The sequence below is a fragment of the Erythrolamprus reginae genome, chromosome 7, assembly GCF_031021105.1.
Source record: "Erythrolamprus reginae isolate rEryReg1 chromosome 7, rEryReg1.hap1, whole genome shotgun sequence".
In the NCBI taxonomy this organism is placed as follows: Eukaryota; Metazoa; Chordata; class Lepidosauria; order Squamata; family Dipsadidae; genus Erythrolamprus; species Erythrolamprus reginae.
This window is the reverse complement of record NC_091956.1, coordinates 65379781-65402817: the sequence shown is the minus strand read 5'-3', so window position 1 is coordinate 65402817 and position 23037 is coordinate 65379781.

Below are 23037 nucleotides of genomic sequence, written 5' to 3'. Positions count from 1 at the left end.
GGGATTCAACATGAAAACCTCCAATGTTCCATCCAACTGTTATTCTGTTATTCTGCTCTTCGTGAATCTAGAGTTCATTCACATCCAGCAAATAGTTTGGGGGCAATTATGTATCTTTTTATTAGCATCCCTGGCTAAAGTAGATACAACAATTATTTTTTACTTCTCCCCTCACTGCTTATTATAGTCACTACACAAATTGTATGGTATGCTGAGCTTATCATCCACGATTAATGAAACTTCTCAGTCATATTCAAACGTGCATCTATAAATGATATCTCAGTTGTATCATTTCCCATATCTATGTGGGAGTGAAATATACTTGTATTCAAAACCAATGACCTGAAAATAGGGGGTCAGTTCTCGTAGTCAGTGGAAATTAATCCTCCAAACATTGCCAAACTTATCCAGCTGCCTAAATTCACTAAAGGAAGCAGAATGGGAGAAGACCATTTATTTTATTTATTTATTTTTATTTTATTCTTTGTCCAATATACAATACATATGGAAGAGAGTAGGCATTAAGTAATATATATAAAGATAGAAGGAAAAAGAGGATATATATGATATAAGAGATAAGGAGAGAATATATATGATATATGTATATATATATATATATATATGTAGATAGATAGATAGATAGATAGATAGATAGATAGATAGATAGATAGATAGATAGATAAGGTAAGGGAAGACAATTGGACAGGGGACAATAGGCACATCAGTGCACCTATATACGCCCCTTACTGGCCTCTTAGGAACCTGGAGAGGTCAATTGTAGAGAGTCTAAGGGAGAAATGTTGGGGGTTGGGAGTTGACACTATTGAGTCTGGTAATGAGTTCCACACTTCGACAACTTGATTGTTAAAGTTGTATTTTTTACAGTCAAGTTTGGAGCGGTTAATACTAAGTTTGAATCTGTTGAGTGCTCTTGTGTTGTTGCGGTTGAAGCTGAAGTAGTCATGGTTTCAAATTAGTAACAAATTCTCTTCTATACCTGATAGACTCAGCATGCCTATTGAGCTTCAGCCAAATGTGAGAATGGGTCAATGTGGCTAGGCTAAAATAGGAAGTGGCTATATTTTTTCAACCATGCAGTTAATCCTATTAAAGTTGTTGTTTTTTCTCCTTACATGTACCCAAAATGGTCTAGGCCATCTCAAATGTGGCATGCATTTCAGACTATATCTTTTTTTTTTCCTGTCTTTGTATAACTGATCGAGAATTCCAGGATTTAAGATAAAAGTTCCAGAACTGGCATAACCCATAGGACAAATAGAGAGTAATTGTGGACCTATACCAAGTCACCTAATGAAGCAACTACTGAAAGAATATGATGATAATTCCTATGATATGAATAGCTAATGGATTAAATCATCTTCAGCACTACTGCTTCTCATCAAAATGTAGCAACAATCTGGTTCTCTCTTTTGTTTTCAAAGGAATTGATTCCTTTGATCTCTCACCCAATTTATAAATCACTTTTCACAAATGCTTAGAATGACTTGTTAATCAGTGTCACAGAGTTACAGATGCTGCATAAATATGGCATTTTATTTTGTATGTGATTTGCCAAACCGAATAATTCCATCGTTGCTTTTCCCAAAAAAGGGCAAAAAATAGAATATAATTCTACATTTTTCAAATTTTATAATTTAAAAATATCTTCCACAAATTTATACGGTTTCTGAAAGGAAAGCAACATTGGGATTCATTTCATTCATTTACAAAACTGTGTCTTCATTTATTAATATTGTTGCACAAAGCCACAAATTAGTCTCAAATTAGACTAAATGAAACTAACTGATTTATTCATCTTATTTATGTGTAACACATTGGGAATGTTGCCACCACATTAAAAAAAAAACATTTTACTACATTATATCATGTTTTCAAATTTTACTATATTCCTTCTGGTAAGATATAGTTCCATAAAATAGCAATTAATCAAAATCATGTAAAACATTTCAATAATGAAGTGGGAACTCTGAATGTTTCTCTTACCCTCATAGTTTATATCTATGATTTGACTGAACCACAATTGCAATAGTATAAGGTTCCACAGAGTTGGCCTTCTCCGGGTACCGTCGACTAAACAATGTTGTTTGGCGGGCCCCAGGGGAAGAGCCTTCTCTGTGGCGGCCCCGGCCCTCTGGAAGCAACGCCCCCAGGAGATTAGAACTTCCCCCCACCCTCCTTGTCTTTTGTAAACTACTCAAGACTCACTTATACCACCAGGCATGGGGGAGTTGAGACACCTTTCCCCCAGGCTTTTTTATATTTTGTTTTATGTTTGGTATGAATGTGCTGTTTGGGTTTTGTTTTGTTTTTTAAAAAATGATAGGATTTTATATGTTTTTCGATTTGCTCCACTACTATATTGTTTTTATTACTGTTGTGAGCTGCCCCGAGTCTTCGGAGAGGGGCGGCATACAAATCTAATAAATAATAATAGCCCTGGGACTTCAGGTGGGTAAAGCAGGCAGCTACAGCAGGTCAGTAACAATTAGGAGGAACTGCCTTCTGCACTTGATCAGAGAACATGTAGGTAAAGAAAAGGCAGAAGCAGAAAAAGTCATCCCAATTACTTGTGAGGAGGAAGCCTCATCCCTCTTATGGGTGGCATATGAAACTAGCTATTTAGATCAACAGACGGAGATGATGCTGGGAACAATGTGTTCATTTCCTAGCTACATGTTTTCTGGTCATTGTGTTTTCTCTCTTGCTTTGTATTTGCACTGTTCCTTGTCTTTGGATTGTGCCTTGGGAACTATGGACTTTTCATGCCTTGTGAATTCTCTTATGTTATGGATTTAATTTTGACTGGCAGTCTTGTTTGTAAAACTTTCAGGTGCCTTGTGGACTCATTGGACATTGCTCTATGGACTTGCATCTGTCTGCTTTTGATTGAACTTAATTGGGATACTTCTGTTGTCTTTGGTGAAAGAAATTGCTGGCTACTGTTAATAAACCTATTACCGTAATTCATCATTGTATGTACATGCAAGTGAGTTGGACAGCACAATACATGTATATGTTGCATGGTTTATTATATACCCTGTATATTCCATGGGTCAGAAAGAGAATTAAGAAAATATCTACAGACCCTTCACATCCTCGACATACATTATTTCAACTTCTCCCCCTTAGGATACCACTATAGAACATTGCATGCCGAGACCAAGACTGCCTTCTGCCGCACGAATGCCAGCGACCGATTAGGTCCCACAGAGTTGGCCTTCTCCGGGTCCCGTCAACTAAACAATGTCGGTTGGCGGGCCCCAGGGAAAGAGCCTTCTCTGTGGTGGCCCCGACTCTCTGGAACCAACTCCCCCCCAGAGATTAGAACTGCCCCTACTCTCCTTGCCTTTCGTAAGCTCCTTAAAACCCACCTTTGTCGTCAGGCATGGGGGAACTGAGACATCTCCCCCGGGCATATACAATTTATGCATGGTATGTTTGTATGTATGTTTGCTTAGTAAATGGGTTTTTTAAAAATATTTTAAATTATAATTTAGATTTGTCATGAACTGTTTTATTTTGTTGTGAGCCGCCCCGAGTCTGCGGAGAGGGGCGGCATACAAATCTAAATAATAAATAAATAAATAAATAAATGCCGAAACTAGACACAAAGATAGGTTTTTTTTCCCTAACATCTAATTCCTACAGTACTGTCTTATGTCTAAGTATACCCTACTGGTATCAATATTATGATTATATTACTTTGTTTTTGAAGTACGCAAAAGATAAAATCCTTGTATGCACAATCGCACTTGATCAATAAAGTATTCTATTCTATTTTAAGAACTTACAAAACCTTGCAATGTTAAATACTCCTTTGAAATTTCCAATCAAAAATAATCCTTAGTGGTGGAAATGTTGGTCTAAACTCCTTTGAAACTTTCCAATATTCTGCACTAGGCTTGAAAAGAATCTTGTGACCATGGAGACTTGGAAAGTACACTTGCCATTGAAATTGGAAATATTCTGTCCCTGTTGCCATTGGAGGCGGCTAGTTTAGGAGAAAAGTAACCTGGAGGTCAGGGGAGTCATTTAAGCACATGTTTATAGATTGAAAAAGACAGCTGTTTGGCTGGATAATAAGTTAACTGCTGTTTTAAATTCCTTACCCATGACTTGTAGTGTAATATTTTATGTCTTCATAGTCTGTATGTTCTGCTTTCTTTTTCAGACGGATTGGCAGATGCAAAAATATTTATTACAGATACAGTGTTCAGTTTTAAGGTTGCCCAAAGTAATTATGTAATTTGTTAGTCTGCTGTAAATTTCAAGTAGTTTGTTGGTTACAAAAGGGTATGCTGAACAAATATGTGCATTACATGCCCAATAGGCAAAAATACTGTATTTGGGTTGTGTTGAATCAATTTCTTACTATTTCTTCCTGGCAAGAATTTTATTGCTCTTTATGCAGACAATGGACTATTCAGCATAGCCATTGTTTTAATTTCCTAAGTCCTTATATTTGCACTTACATCATTTTACAGCCATCTTCTCTTTTGGCTGCCAAAGATCTCCAGTTCTTGGCTAGTGTTTCATTCTACTAGCCAATATGGAACAAAACTAATAGGTGTGCTGATTTGCTTCCATCCTCATAATTACTTTACTGTGCTTAAAATGAAGGGGGGAAATTACTGTGTAGAGGAATAGTAAATGAATTTCAGATGAACCAGAAGGGACAGGAAAAAGAACACAGGGCACCTCTTTAATGATAGGAAAAAAGAGAGAGTTGATTGCTGCAGAGCTAATGTGTCCTTCAATTTGCCAATGATGTGCTTATTTCTCACCAGTGTTAGAGTTCTTCTGTTGCAAAGGAAAACCCAGCTGAGATGAGAAGGTAAAATCAAAACCAATATTTGCCGAAATGAGAAAAAGAGGCAAACTCCAAATAGGTCTTTCCCCTTCAAAATTGCTGTTGCATTTTCTGCACAATCAGCTCTCAGAGGAATAAGAAAAGACTGTAAGGCTGATCTGCTCCTCAATGATTATTAGGACTGAAATTAGAAGAATAAGTGAATATATCTGGATGGATGGATGGATGGATGGATAGATAGATAGATAGATAGATAGATAGATAGATAGATAGATAGATAGATAGATAGATAGATAGATAGAGTGAGTTGATAATAAATTATTGGCAGAGTTCAATATAAATAAATAGCATTTTTTGATAAGTAAAGTTTCATTTCTAATATTTAAATGTTAACTTGCCACATGGAACAAAGTATGAGGATTATTTGCACAGTTCCATGACAAATAACAATATATAGATATTGTTACCTTCTATGTAGATATTCAAATGTTTGCTTTTAGATGTATTATTTTTATCTATAAACTAAAATAAATAAATAAATTCAATATAATTATTGAATTTAGTAGTAATTCAATTTAGGACATCATAGTCCATAGAATGCATAGCTGGTAGTAAATTTATCTCTGGCTATTTAATAGCAGTTCTCTTAGGAGATAAAATAGGTTGGTTTTCAAAAGTGTCAGTGCTTTAGGATGCCATGGAAGTCACTAGTCATTCTCAGAAAACAAGAACATTTAACATGCACACTTATGGGATACATGAAAGAGCTGAGTAGCAGAGGATGAAATCCTGGGTAAAATGATATATGAAGAGTTACAGAGCTATTAAGGTAAGAGAGATTCAACCCCTTGGATTTATTTATAATATGTTGTGCAACTTTTAAAGTCAAATAAATGTAGCAAGTTGCTTCAATATATACTAAGAAATAGATTTGGAAAGCATGGAAGGGGAAAAAAAACCCTAATTGTTCTTCACCATTGCATGATCTGTTGAATGTCTGTAAAGGTTTTGTTCACAAAAGAATTCAATGATGGAATTTTTAAAAGTGATGCACTTTTGTTTTCTATTCCATATTAAATAAATGGAGTTTACAGTTCACCAGAGCACATAACATGTTACTGGTTGTATTTATTCACAAGGCTTCCAGTCTTCCTGAAAATTACCGAGTCCTAAAGTAGGGTAAAAAAAAGTCTGTTTGCTATGATAGTTAAAGGCCCTAGGCTAGAAGCAAGGAGATCATGAACTCTAGTCACTGCTTAGACATGAAGTCAGCTGAGAGATTTTGGGCCAGTCACTCTTTTGCAGCCTTACAAATGTTGCCATGAATAATGAAGGCACTTATACAGTCAATTGACACAAGTCAAGATTGACTTGGAAAGAGGGAAGGATGTATGTGAGAGAGAGAGAGACAGAGAGAGAGAGAAGGGAGAGAGGGAGAGATGCAGAACTATGTACTTTATTTATTTATTTATTTATTTATTTATTTATTTATTTATTTATTTATTTATTTATCAAACAAGTATAGTACATATTAGCATAACATAACATAAGTAGAACGTAGTAATAGAAAGGATAATAAGACAGTAGGACAGGGACATTAGGCACAAAAGTGCACTTATGCACGCCCCTTATAGCAACAACAGAGTCAGTAAAGAGTTCCAGGCGGTGAACACTCTATTGCTGAAATCGTATAGTATCACAAATTTGACTATTGTGTTTTGAAAACTTATTTTGGAGTTCAGAGATACAGTTCAGGTACTGTATACCTCCTACGCTTAACCAAGTCTAAATATTTAACCACATGTTTGCAAAATTACATATGAAGTCAAAATGATAAAAAGAGATATAAAAGAGATATAAAATGATAAAAAGAGATATAAACATATTATAACATGTTTTATAACATGTTTTCTTAACATAATGCTTAAGTTATATATTTTAAAAGCATAATTTAAAAATTACCAATGCAAGATGTTACTATCCAAAAATATGGCTATGTGTAATTGCTATTAAACATTTACTATACACAAAAAAGTCCTTGTTTGAAAGCAGAATAGTGATTTAAAACTTCAAAGGTGTGAAATTACCAATGTCCTTTGAAGTAGTGGTTTGCATTTAAAGTTAAGGATTAGAAGGTGACCAAGTGTTACTGTTCTCACATTGTCAATTTAACTACTCCAGGGTTGGGTTTTTCTTTTTTAAGAAATTCTGTCACAGATGTCTGAAATTGTTAAAATTTAATTTTCTTTATCTCTTGTCTGCAGAATGTTCATTTGCATAATTTGGTTTCTTTCCAGCACAATGTGGCAATAAAATAAGTTCAAGAGAACCTATTTAAATATTTTAAAAAACCTGAAAGAAAAGTATTTATGAAGAATGCAATGAACTTGCAGAAGCATACAGCATACAGTTCAGTTCTGGAGCTTACAATCCTGTATTTTGATGCAAGCTGTTGATAGTGTCAATTAATTTGAAAATAGTAATTTTATATATACACATAATCACACAGGATGAGACTGAACGTGGAATATGATTAAGCACCTTAAGAACTGTTGAACCACTAAAAAATCAAGTTCCTTGACAATCAGATACAAATGTTAATGATAAGACATTGTAAAGCTGAACAGAAATGTACTAGGATTTTCATGGATATTTTATTAGCATTGATAATCTTATATTAAAGGGCTCAGGAATATGACCAGACAGGAACATAGTTTAGTTACAGATATGGTTGTTTATATCAAGTTGCCCAAATTCCCTTGTTTTTGCTTATTAATCTCTTTGGGGAATTCAAATATCAGACATTTCCATTTAAAAAGAAGATTAACACACCCCCCCCCCTAAAAAAAACCTCACTGATGTCTCATGTCATTTTTTATTTTTTTTGCTTTTAATGCCAAAGCACAGTCTTTGAAACTGGAACATATTCTGAGAACATATTGAAACTGTCAGCATACTTGAAAGAGTCACTGTATTGTGAGAATGTAATGGTGCTAATGTTTACATAAAGCAATATGTTACATTATAGACGTTCCAGGTTAGAATTCTGATGTATAAACAATGTGGATTTATTCCTCTTTAAACAAATGTTGCACTGCTCACTGATAGGATTTAATTTAAGGATTGATTTACTAGCTTTTCTTCATATATTTGGATATTCTGTCCTATAGTCTCACTTTGAAAGTCAGTAAACAAATATAGTCACATTAGTCTGTTTTTGACAAGATAGTCTCTAATGTTCTTCCCAGGGTATGTCCTGTCTTTCATCACAAGTTGCCATGTTAATTCAAGACAGGTTTTGCCTGCATGTATTTTTAAGTCAAATACTTCTGTCTGTTTAATCTCTATATTGAGTAACATACAGATGAGTAACATAGAACATAGAAGATATATTCATTATTTCATAGTCAAGGGGATAAAATTAATACTTATTTGCAGGAAGGGTGCTGCCATTATTCTTGATTGAGGCACAGTTCCATTCCAGTGGTAAAATCCATTTTTTTTACTACCGGTTCTGTGGGCGTGGCTTGGTGGGTGTGGTGTGGCTTGGTTGGCATGACAGGGGAAAGGGTATTGCAAAATCTCCATTCCCATCTGTTCTGTCGGGCTCTCTGGTAGACTCCTCCCAAAAATTCACAGGTACAAATTTCAGACACACACACGTTTGAAAATTCAAAACAATGTTCTTTATAATGAAAATTCACTTAAACTAAGCCCTCTTTTGGTATAGCAAAGAGCACTCATCTCCAACCAACTGGTAATTTGTACAAGTCCCTTATCAGTTCTGTGATACTTAGCTTGCAGCAATTCACAGTCCTTCTTTCACAAAGTGAATCATACTTTGCTCTGGTTTAGTTTCAAAGCGGGGAAAAATTAGCGCACAAAAGGTCAAAGTCAGTAAAGCAGTCACAAAACACAAGGATCAGATAATCCTCCACAATGGCCAAACCCACAGCCTGCTATTTATAGCAGCCTATTCCATAGGTGGCCTCATTTTCTTTGATAATAATCTCTCAGTTGTTGTTGCCTATGCATCGCTCTCCACATGCGTGGCTGTATCATTAACTCTCGTTCTGAATCCAAGGAGGAGCTAGATAATTGATCTCCTTCTGAGCTGTCTGCCACACTCTCCTCCTCCCTGTCACTCATGTCTTCTTGGTCAGAGGAGCCTTCATCATCAGATTCCACCGGGGGGGGGGGGGCAAAACAGGCCTGCAGCATGTGGATGTCTCCCCCACACCCACTGTCCTTGGGGCAGGAGCTGGGCCAGAGCTAACCACAACACCCATCCCACTTCAGAGGAAAGATACTTCAAAATCCTCATTCCTTCCCCATTCTGGGGGAAGAATATTGCAAAATATCCATTCCCATTCCACTCTGGGGCCAGCCAAAGGTGGTATTTACCAGTTCTCTGAACTAACCAAAATTTCCACTACCAGTTCTGCAAACTACTTAATATTTCCTCTAGCGTTTCTTCTTTCAGAACCTGCTGGATTTGACCCCTATTCCATTCCAACTTCAAAATACTTACTTTGGATTCATTTATTTATTGTTTATATTGGATACAACATAGGATTCACCTATATCCAACTTTGGAAATGAGAGTGGGAAATTGGATGGTCAGCTGTTACAGAAAAGTCTGGAAAATATATATTACCCATATATAGTATATATCAGTAAAGTTTCAAACCTTGCCCCTGGCTGACTTTTAGCGAAATTTGGATGATAAAGGCACAATCATCCTTTTATTGTTAAAAATCTTATGACTTTTTTTACAGTATTGATCACAGAATCTTTTTGGACTCCCAAAAAGGGTTGATACTTGAAAGATCTACTTTGCATTTATTTTGCTTCTCCCAAATGGCATATTCCATTACACCTCAGGTCTTCATTGTAAAGTTCACTGATTCTGTAAGTATACCCTGTTCTGTCGAGCTCTCTGGTAGAATCCTCCCAAAAATGCACAGATACAATTTCAGACACACATACGTTTGAAAATTCAAAACAATGTTCTTTATAATGAAAATTCACTTAAACCAAGCCCTCTTTTGGTATAGCAAAGAGCACTCGTCTCCAAACAAACTGGTAATTTGTACAAGTTCCTTATCAGTTCTGTGATACTTAGCTTGCAGCTGTGAGGCAATTCACAGTCCTTCTTCTTTCACAAAGTGAAACACACTTTGCCCTGGTTTAGTTTCAAAGCGGGGAAAAATCAGCACACAAAAGGTCAAAGTCAGTAAAGCAGTCACGAAACACAACGATCAGATAATCCTCCACAATGGCCAAACCCACAGGCTGCTATTTATAGCAGCCTTACTAATTACCACAGCCCCACCCAACCACAGGTGGCCTCATTTTCTTTGATAATAATCTCTCAGTTGTTGTTGCCTATGCATCGCTCTCCGCATGCATGGCTGTATCATTAACTCTTGTTCCGAATCCAAGGAGGAGCTAGATAATTGATCTCCTTCTGAGCTGTCTGCCCCACTCTCCTCCTCCCTGTCACTCATGTCTTCTTGGTCAGAGGAGCCTTCATCATCAGATTCCATCAGGGGCAAAACAGGCCTGCAGCATGTGGATGTCTCCCCCACATCCACAGTCCTTGGGGCAGGAGCTGGGCCACAGCTAACCACAACATACCCTAGTAAAGGTATAGCTATAATCTGACTATCTACTTGGCCTCATATCTACTGTAGGTAGTGGCTAATCCCTGAAGAACATTTCCAGCTTGGCCTTATCTAATGCAGGTAGTTCATATTCACTCATGGCTTTGTTACCTTCACTTTACAAGGGCCTGGAATTGGACACTTGATATTTTATTCCAGTCATGCAATATCATTACTATGATAGCTTTAGGATGGGACGGTCCCAAAAACAGGCATTGTTTATGGATCTTCATCCTTTAGAACTGCTTACTTGCTTTTTCAAGGAACCCAGCAAGAAACACAATAATTCATATTTGCTCTATCTCTACTGTAACATTACATTAATAAATACAAAATATTTCATTTCTCCCATTCCCTTTTACTCCTTGGAAAAGTAGGGAGCAACAGAACATAGACTTATATAATTGCCCATAGTGCTTTACAGCACTCCCTGGATAGCTTATAATGTCAGCATATTTCCTCCTAAATCTTTGTACTATTTTTACCTATTTTGATCTTGAGCCTCAGTGGGTTGAAACTGAAAACTTTTTTATTTTATTTATTTATTTGTCCAATACACAAAACACATCGAGGGGAATGGGCATGAAGTATTACATACAAGGAAAAGATATGAAAATGGAGGAGAAGATATATGAAAGGGAAGAAAGATATATGACATATGGGATAAGGGGAGACAAATTGGACAGGGGACGAAAGGCACACTGGTGCACTTATGTACTTATGTACGCCCCTTACTGACCCCTTAGGAACCTGGTGAGGTCCTGGCGAGAACCTGGCGAAGATATGAAAATGGAGAAGATATATGAAAGGGAGGAAAGATATATGACATATGGGATAAGGGGAGACAAATTGGACAGGGGACAAAAGGCACACTGATGCACTTATGTACGCCCCTTACTGACGTCTTAGGAACCTGGCGAGGTCAATCGTGGATAGTCTAAGGGTGAAATGTTGGGGGTTAGGGATTGACACTACTGAGTCAGGTAATGAGTTCCATGCATTGACAACTCAATTGCTAAAGTCATATTTTTTACAGTCGAGCTTGGAGCGATTAATATTGAGCTTGAATTTGTTGCGTGCTCTTGTGTTGTTGCGGTTGAAGCTGAAGTAGTCATTGACAGGCAGGATGTTGCTGCATATGATTTTGTGGGCAATACCTAGATCGTGTTTTAGGCGTCTTAGTTCTAAGCTTTCTAGGCCTAGGATTGAAAGTCTGTTTCCGTAGGGCATTCCCTGCCTGCAATGCTGCATTCTAATCACTGCTCCACTAATTTGAGATATATTTTACATGCTGGTGGTCCAGATTACAACTCTTTTTTCTGTCTCTCACAAGTCCATCCCACATACCATTATGCCAGGGATGAAATCCAGCATGTCCTAACAGTGTTCCCTCTAATTTTATTTTTTCGGGGGGGCGGAAAAGTATAGTGTCTGAGCGGCAGTCCCTTCGGGACTGGGTGGCACAGAAATAATAAATAAACAAACAAACAAATAAAAAACCCACCCTGTTTTGCCTCAGAGAATTTCAAAATAAAATACTGTACTGTGTGTCTATAACAGTGAGCTCATAATAGGGCAACTCTATCAATATCAAAATGCCACTTAAATAGTTGAGCTAGTTTCAAACTAGATTTTGATTTTCTTTCTCTCTTCCTTACTCCCATTCTTTTTCTTTCTCTTTTCCTTCCTCTCTTTTTTCTATCTGTTTCTCTCTCTTCCTCTCTCTCTCCTTCCCTCTCACTCTTTCCCTCTCGGCTTCTGGGCAGGTTTGGAAAACTCTGAGTTGATGATGATTTTTAAGTGAGCGATTGCTCACTGCTCAGCTTAGAGGGAACTATGTGTCCTAATAGGTTCTGGAGAACCGATAGTTCAAATTTTGAGTAATTTGTAGAACCAGTAGTGGAAATGTGGGTAATCCAGAGAACCAGAAATTTTGAGTAGTTCAGAGAACTGGCCTGAGAGTGGGGTTGGAATGGATATTTTGCAATATCCTTCCCCCGGAGTGGGGTAGGAATGGATATTTTGCAGTATCCTTCCCTGCCACACCCAAACCACACCCAAACCACGCCCATTACCCTCACCACCCCCACCAAGCCATGCCCACAGAACCGGTAGTAAAATAATTTGGATTTCACCACTGTATTATGCCTCTCAAGGCAGGGATAGTTGTCACTTTCTTGACCTTCCAGAAGCTTTCAAGAACTTACCTATACTAGTAGATATTTGGGGCAAGTGCTGTTAAACATTTTATATTATATTATAATTTTGATTATAGTTGCTTAATTCTATCTTATCTATCTCTTATAATTGTTTAATTCTATCTCTTATATATGAGTAAATATATGTAGAGTTTCATTTTTAGATAGTAAAGAAAACCAGAAAGTTTTCAATCTACTGATTGTGTGGGTGTGAGTGTGGGTGTGGGTGTGTGTCTGTGCATGTAGTGTTTGGGTAACATTATTATTATTATTATTATTATTATTATTATTATTATTATTATTATTATTAATTCGATTTGTATGCCGCCCTCTCCGCAGACTCGGAGATGACCAATAATCTGAACTGAATTCTTATTTATATTTAATATTTAATTCTTATTTATATTTATATTTAATATAGATATAGAAAGGAAAATGATAAGATTTTAGATATATTAGCTTCTAAATAGTCTAACTTTATATTTTGTCATTATTAATATTTTTATAATTTTAGTTATCACATTAAAGATCTGACTTTATTCACTATGTTTTTAAATCTACATTTTATACTATTTCTCTATTCTTTATAGTAAATGACAAAAGATATTTTTTCTAAAATTCCCCTGATCCTGAAATAAAAAACTGCCTGCAGAGATTATATAAAATTGCATGTCTCTTGACTTCCCTGTCACTTTCAGTGATCAATATTTTATAGGAAAGCTAATGGGAACTATTTTTACATTCCTTTATTTTGGTATTTGAAATGAATTTTGCACATTTCCTTTCATCTATTTTTAATATGTGAGACTGAATTTTCATAATCCATATTTTTAGCTCAAAGGCATGCCTTAAATGCAACACGGTCCCCTGATATACAATAAGTTGCTCTGAATCATGCTCATAAAGCTTTTCATGGCTCCGTTACTTGCAGCGGTAGAAGTGGAATCATGTGCTCAGATTTAATTTGGAAACAAATTTGAAAGTAAATAGGAAAAAGCAGTACTCAGTATGTAATGTGTCCGATTGTGTAAACTTCAGTGTAGAAGTTTATCTGTCTGCTAGATAATCAACAGCCATTTCATTAAAACAAAGTTTTGTCTCTGACTTTTGAAGCCTCAGTTACTATGGGCCAAATGTTTGAGAGATGCAAATATTTGAGAGGTTTATAGAGTAGATGTTGAGTAAACCAGGGGTTTCTGACCTTAGCAATTTTAAGATTTATGGACTTCAACTCCCAGAAGTCCATAAGTCTTAAAATTGCCAAGGCTGGAGAACCCTGGACTAAACTATAAATTTAAACATTGAAAAAGGAAAAAAATAGTCTCAAATCTTTCTAACTCTCTTTGTCTTAATTATGTATGCAAATCAAACATTTTTAATGTAACTGTATTCTGATGGATAACCTATTGAATTTAGATTAGTGACAATTTATATGAGTGCATCTATGTCAGTTCACTCATATCTTCTATAAAACAGATAGTAAATTTTTATCATGATTGGTCTGAAATGGCTAACATTTAATATTAACAGGCAAAGTTTTTCATGTTTGAGATAGCAGAAGTAAAGTGCATTGATTTTGACAATAATGTCAAAATTAAATGTCCAGATTTACTTTACTAGAAGAGTCCTCTACTCTGCCACTCGTAACAGAATACCTTATGCTACTAGACTCACAATCCTAGGTTTAGAAAGCCTAAAACTACATCATCTTAAACACGACCTAAGCATAGCCCATAAAATCATCTGCTACAATGTTCTTCCTGTCAATAAGTCCTTCAGCTTCAACCACAGCAACACTCAAGCACACAACAGATACAAACTTAAAATAAACCACTCTAAATTTGACTGCAGGAAATACGACTTTAGTAACCGAGTGGATGATGCATGGAACTCACTAGCAAACTCTGTAGTATCATCACCTAACCCCCAAAACTTTACTCTTAGCCTTTCCACTATTGACCTCTCCTGATTCCTAAGAGGTCAGTAAGGGTTGTGAATAAGTGTACCAGAGTGTCTTCTGTCCCCTGTCCTAATGTTTCTCTTTTACTAATATCATGTATATAAATATTATATCTTTGTATACCACCAATACATACGTAACAAAACAAAAAACAAACAAACAAATAAAATAATTTTCAAAAATCAGACTGATGAATCCACCAAAACTTATTTCTTTTTTGTTGGTGGTTTGTCCTCTGAGGTTATTGTTTAGTTTCCAAATGTTTTGTCAGCAGACTAGGTAACATTATCAGCAGACTTTTAGTTGAAGTGTCTTGTTTCTATTCTCTACTGATTATATAGGTCTTATAGCAGCGGTCCCCAAACTACAGCCGTGAGGCCGGATGTGGCCCGCTGAGGCAATTTATCCGGCCCACGGCAGCCCACAAGATTTTATCAATAGATATAATAAGCTCCCGAATCTCCTTTCAACTCACCGCGGTCTGCTGCTGAGCGAGGAGGCGGTACAGAGGCAAGGGCGGGGAGGATAGGAGCGAGATAGAGAGAGAGGGAGAGAGAGAAAGAGGGAGAGATAGAGAGGAAGAGAGGAAGGGGGATAGATGGAAAGAGTGAGAGAGAGAGAGAAAAGAGAAAAATGAGAAAATGATGGAGAGAAAACGAGGAAGAGGAAAATGAAACAAATGAGAGAGAAGGAAGAAAAGAGAGAGGGAAGAGAGAAATGGAGAGGAAGGAAGGAGGGAGGGAAGGAAGGAGAAATGGAGGGAGTTTTTTGATTTAAGTTTAAATTTACTTGTTAATAAAGAAGTATAAATTACTTTATTATTTAATTGTTTAATTACTTCTTTATTTTAAATATTATATTTGTTCCCATTTTGTTTTTTACTTTAAATAAGATTTGTGCAGTGTGCATAGGGATTTGTTCATAGGGTTTTTTTATAGTCCGGCCCTCCAACAGTCTGAGGGACAGTAAACTGGCCCCCTGTGTAAAAAGTTTGGGGACCCCTGTATTATAGGGTAAGCTGGTCACATGATTGGCTGGTCACACTTTGTTGTGTTATATTGTGGTAGGGTCAACCTGGCTGCTCAAAATAGAAGAGAATTAGAAGAAAAATTAAACAAAATACTTCAACTGAAGTTCTGATGATAATGTTACCTAGCCTGTTGACGAAATGTTCAACTGGGAAATGGGCATGGATAGCCTAGAGAAAAGGAGGGCCAGAGCAGACATGATAGCAGTCTACAAGTATACGAAGGGATGTCACAGAGAGGAGGAGATCACTTTATTCTCCAGGGCACCAGAGGGCCGGACGAGGAACAACGGCTGGAAGCTGACCAAGGAGAGATTCAACATGGAGATAAGGAGGAACTTCCTGACGGTCAGAGCAATCAACCAATGGAACAACATACCAGCGTATGTTGTGAACTCCAACACTCTGGACATTTTAAAGAGAAGATTGAACTGCCACTTGACTGGTGTGCTATAGGGTTCCTGCTTGAACTTGATGGCCTTCATGGTCCCTTTCAACTCAATCAATCAATCAATCAATTTAACTTCGTATTATTAGATTTGTATTGTACATTGTTTCTATCACTGCTGTGAGCCGCCCCGAGTCTGCGGAGAGGGGCAGCATACAAATTTAATAAATAAATAAATAAAATAAAATAAAATAAAATAAAATAAATAAAAATAAAATAAAATAAAATAAAATAAAATAAAATAAAATAAAATAATAAACAACAAGCTTGGAGAACCAACCACCACCAGTATCTACAACCCAAGCTACAAATATTTTCCATCATTCCTAACTCATTTCTTTATTAATATTACACGTTAACTTCCAAATTAACCAAACCAAACAAAATGAACTATAACTGAGTTTAGATTAGAACCAGAGCCTAAATGCCTTTCATTGATCTTTAGTTTCAGACACAACTGGACAGAGAAAATCTTATCAACAGGAGATACTTTATAAAAATATTTTAAACTCAGTAGACTTAAGACAATATATTTTAGTTTGATTGCGAATTGCCATGTACCAGAAGAGATAGAAATAAAACTTTTGAATTATTCGAACCACTTTCTTATTTTTAATTTCTCTTGAATCTAAGAAGCCCAAGGTGATTTACAAGAACTTCCATATAGGGATAGTATGTAAATACTTGAAAAGAAGAAAATATTTGAAAAAATGACCTGTAAAATAACACCTTTTCTTTAATCTGAGAAATGAGTGATGGTTTAAATTCCAGGAAAATAAATTTTATCTAATTCTTAGATTAATACCAAGACTACAGTTATAATAGGATAATTTATGCAAATTTGTACTATGATTCTAATCTTTCACAGTAGGTGGCAGCACCTGGCTGCTTTGACTGGATTTGAAAGCTAAACAACAGTTAAATTATTTAGCACTTGAATGATAGATTAGCAGGAAATACTGGAACCACTGATCAGAATAAAAATGTATATTTATAACTGTATATGTATATTTCCCAGGAGGAAAAAAAGGGTAAGCCGAGTTATTACCAAGAAAACATCAGGAACATATCCAAAAGTCAAGAATAATTCAAAATGTGATTTTGTGTGAGATGCATAAAGGATCAATCAGAGTAGACACAGGATATGCACAAGACTTTTGGTGGGTAGAGGCATAGAAAATTAATTTAAAAAGCAAATGTGCTCAGATGCAATCGAATTTCAATCAAACTATGATTTTGTCAAAATGTACAAAATGATGTTTTGTTTTGACTTCACTGTCAGTAAAAGCGATAAATATTGCTCCTACTCGTCATTCTTTTCTGTTGTTTCTGGAACTTTATTTTTAAAAAGTCCATATATATATATATGATATATGTATGTATGTATGTATGTATGTATGTATGTATGTATGTATATATATGTGTGTGTGTGTTTTCGTAGATTTTCACGGGTACAGGTATGATGGTCTTGGTATATTCGGGTTTCTTCCCATGTAGGATTTGGAAATTTCTGGCGACGTTTCAACGAGGTCCCACTCGTCATCTTCAGGCTGGTGTTTCTGTCCTTGTTCTCAGGCGAACACTGCGAGACCTGAGCTGCCTTCCTTCTATAAATACTGGTGGCTGGGTGTGGTTTGATGGCTAAGCAATAGCCTGCTGTGTAGAAACTTCCTGGTGAGTCAGTGGGGTAACAATTGGGGTCGTTGATGTAGCTGAGGTATGCTGATTAGTTAATGGTTGTAGATTAGGCGTGATATCCTGAGTAGTTGGAACTTGCAGGCTACTTGATTGCTTTACAATGTGTGTTCTGAGTCTGGTTTCTATGGCTGGGATACGTTTGAGGGCTGGTTTCCAGATGTCTGGTAAGCGAGAGGTATCATCCCGCTTGTTCATATTTTGGGAATGTTTTTCTATCTCGATGGCTTCCATGATTATTCTTTTGCTGTAGTGTTCTGTTTTGGAAATTAATTTGGTACTACAGCAAAAGAATAATCATGGAAGCCATCGAGATAGAAAAACATCCCCAAAATATGAACAAGCGGGATGATACATATATATATATATATATATGATATTTTTTGGTCAAAATCCCAGTAACAAGGGTGTGGCTACCTGATGAAGGCAAATACGCCCAAAATAGAGCTACAGTAGTCTCCCTTCCTTTTCATTATCAGCAAAATATATTGCATGTATATGTATATGCATATGCATATGTATATATATATGTATATGTACAGTATATGTGTATGTGTATGTGTATGTATATGTACATGTACATGTACATGTATATGTACAGTATGTGTATATGTATTCTGTCAAATCTCAGTGAGAGGATATGGCTAGCTGATGAGGCCAGAACAAGGCCGAAATAAATCTATCCTAGTCTCCCTTAACTTTAAATTCAGCAAAAACATGTGACATATATATAATAGTATGGACTTTAAAAAATAAAATATATATGTATGTATATATGCATGAATGCATGCATGTATGTTTGTATGTATGCATGTAATGTATGCATGTATGTATGTATGTATAACCAGGTTATAACTAGGGTATTTCAGTTTTATTCACTAAAAATGTAAAATGCTTAAAAATATTTATGTGTGAAGGAGTGTCTTTGAAGATACTACTTTAAAATTTCTATTTTTAAAAGCTGGAAACCAATAAAAAATTTAGATAAGTAATCTGAATTTCAGAAATGTGAACAAGAACTTGAAAGGATGCCAGTGACTAAGAGATAAGTGCACTTGAGCCAAAAGCCTTATTCATGAAAATCAAGAGGAGAACAGAAAAGAATTTTTTTGTGAGTGGGCTGTGAGGTAAGATTTAGGTTCAATATTTTATGATAAAGCACAGATTTGAAATATTAAAAGTATCTGACTAAAAATCACAACTGCCAGATAAATATTTTATGAAATGCTTTATAATATGATAATATGTATACTAGTATTACTGGAGTGGACAGTGCCTTTACCCATGTTCCCCAGGTTTACATGCTCCGTCTGTATCCATATAATTTATTTATTTATTTATTGGATTTATATGCCGTCTCCAGTGATGGGCTCCTACGGGTAAGGTCAGGTACGCAGTACCGGGAGCAAAATTTTAATTCCCCCCCCTCCCCCCCCTTCTGTGCTCTGTTTTTCCTATTGCAGTAAATGAGGTTGAATGTGTATAATTTTAGAAGAGCTATGTGTTCGTGTTTGTACATATACTTTATATAGTAGATAATCAGGAGTGGGCTACTGCCCGGATTGGGGGGAACGCAGTGGGTAGCGGAAATGGAGCTCCACCCCAGAGGACTCAATTTGCACTGAAAGATTTTGAAACAAAATGCATAAGCCACGCCCACAGTGTGGTAGTAAAGGTTTGGTAGGCCATCACTGGCCGCCTCTATCTGAGGATCAATATACATAATATACACATATAGAAACATAGAAACATAGAAGACTGACGACAGAAAAAGACCTCATGGTCCATCTAGTCTGCCCTTATACTATTTCCTGTATTTTATCTTACAATGGATATATGTTTATCCCAGGCATGTTTAAATTCAGTTACTGTGGATTTACCAACCACGTCTGCTGGAAGTTTGTTCCAAGGATCTACTACTCTTTCAGTGAAATAATATTTTCTCACGTTGCTTTTGATCTTTCCCCCAACTAACTTCAGATTGTGTCCCCTTGTTCTTGTGTTCACTTTCCTATTAAAAACACTTCCCTCCTGAACCTTATTTAACCTTTTGACATATTTCATGTCCCACCTTTTCCTTCCGTCCTCCAGACTATACAGATTGAGTTCATTAAGTCTTTCCTGATACGTTTTATGCTTAAGACCTTCCACCATTCTTGTAGCCCAGACAAGATATAAGACAAGATCATTCTTGTAGCCCAGACAAGATATAACACAAGATCAAATACATTTGCCATCTGTTGAGGCACAGTAGTCTCTGCCAGAATAAATGATTTAATTCATAGGGACTTGGTCTCTCTCTCTTTCTCCCTCCCTCCCTCTCTTCCTCTCTTTCTCTCCATCTCCCTATCCTCTCCCTCTCTCTTTTTTGTATGTGTGTATGTTTTAGGGTAGGGAGTAGGAGAAAGCAAGCAAGTGCTGATATGTGCACTGCAGAATTATAATACAAACTCTGGTCCTTACCCACTGATATGTGATGTTGCAACCTAAGCATAAAAGGGAAAAGTTATTTAATTATTTTAGGACTCGGTTTTATCATTATGACCTTACTATGATCAATAACAACTAGCTGGGTTTGTTTTAATTAATTGGGGAAGAGGACTACACATTTGAGCAGATACACAAACAGACTATAATTTTATCTAATCATTAATTGATAACACTGTGGAACAATTTGTAGCACAATTTCTGTTGAGTTTGATTTTTGTGCTTTTTTATAGTTAATTAGGCATGCTGGTTTCAAAACTGTAGTTAGTGTTCTTCTACCATGACAGGTTTTTTTTCTTTACACCTTATGAGAATTATGAGGTTATGAGGTTTCAACATGAGCATCAAATTGCATTTTCTACATAGCCATCTTGCTAAATTCCCAGAAAATCATGGTGCAGTCAGTGATGAGCAGGGTGAGCGATTCCACCAAGATTTGAAGTTCACGGAGGCACGGTGTCAAGGTAGATGGGATCTACATATTGTTCTGACGGATTCTCTGGTATGTGCCTCCCAAAAATTCAAGGGTACAAATTTCAGACACACAAACGTTTGAAAGTTTGAAAAACTTGTAGGCTGTACAATTACCTTAATCAGTCCTTAAGTACTTAGCTGGCAGCTGTGAGGAAACGTCACAGCCCTCCTTCTTCCAACGAAGTGAGACACACACACTTTGCTCTTTGGTTTCAAAGGCGTGAAAAATCAACAAACAAAGTCCAGAAAACAGCAAAGCATGGTCCTGAAGAACTGCGATCAGATAATCTTCCACAATGGCCAAACCAACATGGTGCTATTTACTTGGTCACTTCTACGCATAATTCTGCGCTTGCGTGGGTCCAAAATGTCCAATACGAATCAATGGAAGATAAGGGAGATTGACTGCCTTGGCTGTGTGCCAAGCCCTTCTCTGCCGAGTCACTCTTCGTCTGAGGAAACTAAACTCTGAACTGACTCTGCCGGCAATAACACAGGCCTGTGACATGTTGAAGTTTCCCCTGCATCCACCTCCCCATTCCCTGGGCCAGAGCCAACCACAACAAATAACATATGAGTATATATTAAAAGAATACTTTCATAAGAGTATCTGCCTTAATACCAATGATAATGATTAGCCTGTCTTAGATAGTAAACAATTTTTGGCATATTTTATGTTTATATCTATTAGTTTTGAAAGCAGAATATCTAATTAACAGAAATTTTATGTAATGGGAAAACTTTACTTATGTCCTGTATTTCCTTCAATAAAATTGTCAATCTTTATAATTACAAAAAAAACTAATTTTGTAATTCTTTAGCCCTATATTACTTGGCAGTTTACACCCCAGAGGCACTTAAATACCATTAAGGATATAACTTGCTGGTAGTAAGAACAGATGCTGGCCTTTTTAAGATTTATATATGATGCTCTGGGCTTTGTGGTGAACAAAGCCAGGATCATTGTTGGTGCCAGACATTTTCATTAGGCAGAAATGTCTTCAATCTCTGTTCCTCTTCCAGCTCTTTCATCTGCAAACGATGGCACTGCAGGAAGCTGCTAAATGGCTGAATAGGATAACACTCAAAACAAAACTGCTTTAAGTGGATTCTAGGCAGAAAATAATAACCCCTGACTAGTATGCTATGGTTTGTGTGTGTGTGTGTGTGTGTGACAGAACAATTATTCTAATATTATTAGCATATGCAAGCTTTGTCGTATTGTTTCAAAAATGGAAAAGTAATGGTTTTTACATTGTAGGAATTCAAAATTAGCTTTTATGATCAATTAAAACATTAAGGAAGAGAAGAGAAAATTACTTCCAGTTACTTATATCAGTTTTAGTACATGATATTTTGGAGGTATTCTTAACTGAAGGAAATATAAATTAATAAAAATGATAGCCATGTATATTCAACCACTAAATTCGATCTTAAGTCCACTAGCTCCAGAAGAATTTCCTGATGAAATTCAAACGCTTACATAGAAATGTTTCACCTTCAATCTCCTGCCATTTTGTGGGTCAAAATCTGAGAGTAAAACCATAAAGCATTCACAGAGTTTGTGTGTGTGTGTGTGTGTATGTGTGTGTGTGTGTGTGTGTTGTTTGTTTATCTATTTATTTATTTATTTATTTATTTACTGCCCTTCTCTAGAGACTCAAGGCAGCTCACAATAGAATTATATTTAATTATAAAGCAGTCTTCCCAAAATGAATATAAATTTCCCACTGGTTTCAATACCACAAATTACCAATGAATAAATCTGATTATAATAAACAGTATTATTTAACAAGCTCTGGTATATTTGAATTAAATGTTCTGTGGCAAACATATTTTAAAATTTACACAGAGTCAGGAATTTTTGTACATCATTCTTTCTTGGTCTATTTCTGCATCAGAAATATACATATAGATTTTCCAATCATTTATCCCAATGTAGTAGAAGCCAAAAGAATATAAATAGAAGACTTGTACATTTAGGTTTCCCTTTTTATTTTAATAAGATACCTTCTTTGTTTATTAAAACAAATTTGACTGTATTAAATTATCATTGCTGGCACAAAGGAACTTCCAAATTCACTATGGATTTTTCAACTTAGCTCTGGCACCTAGCAGAACTCATTTGATCATTTTCAAAAAATGTGTGTATATAACCGGGTAAGCAAGCATGAGATAATTAGTGAGTGGATCACATGCTTAATAACTTAGCAGAGGAGAAGCAAGTAGTATAAAAATTAATGTACAGTAT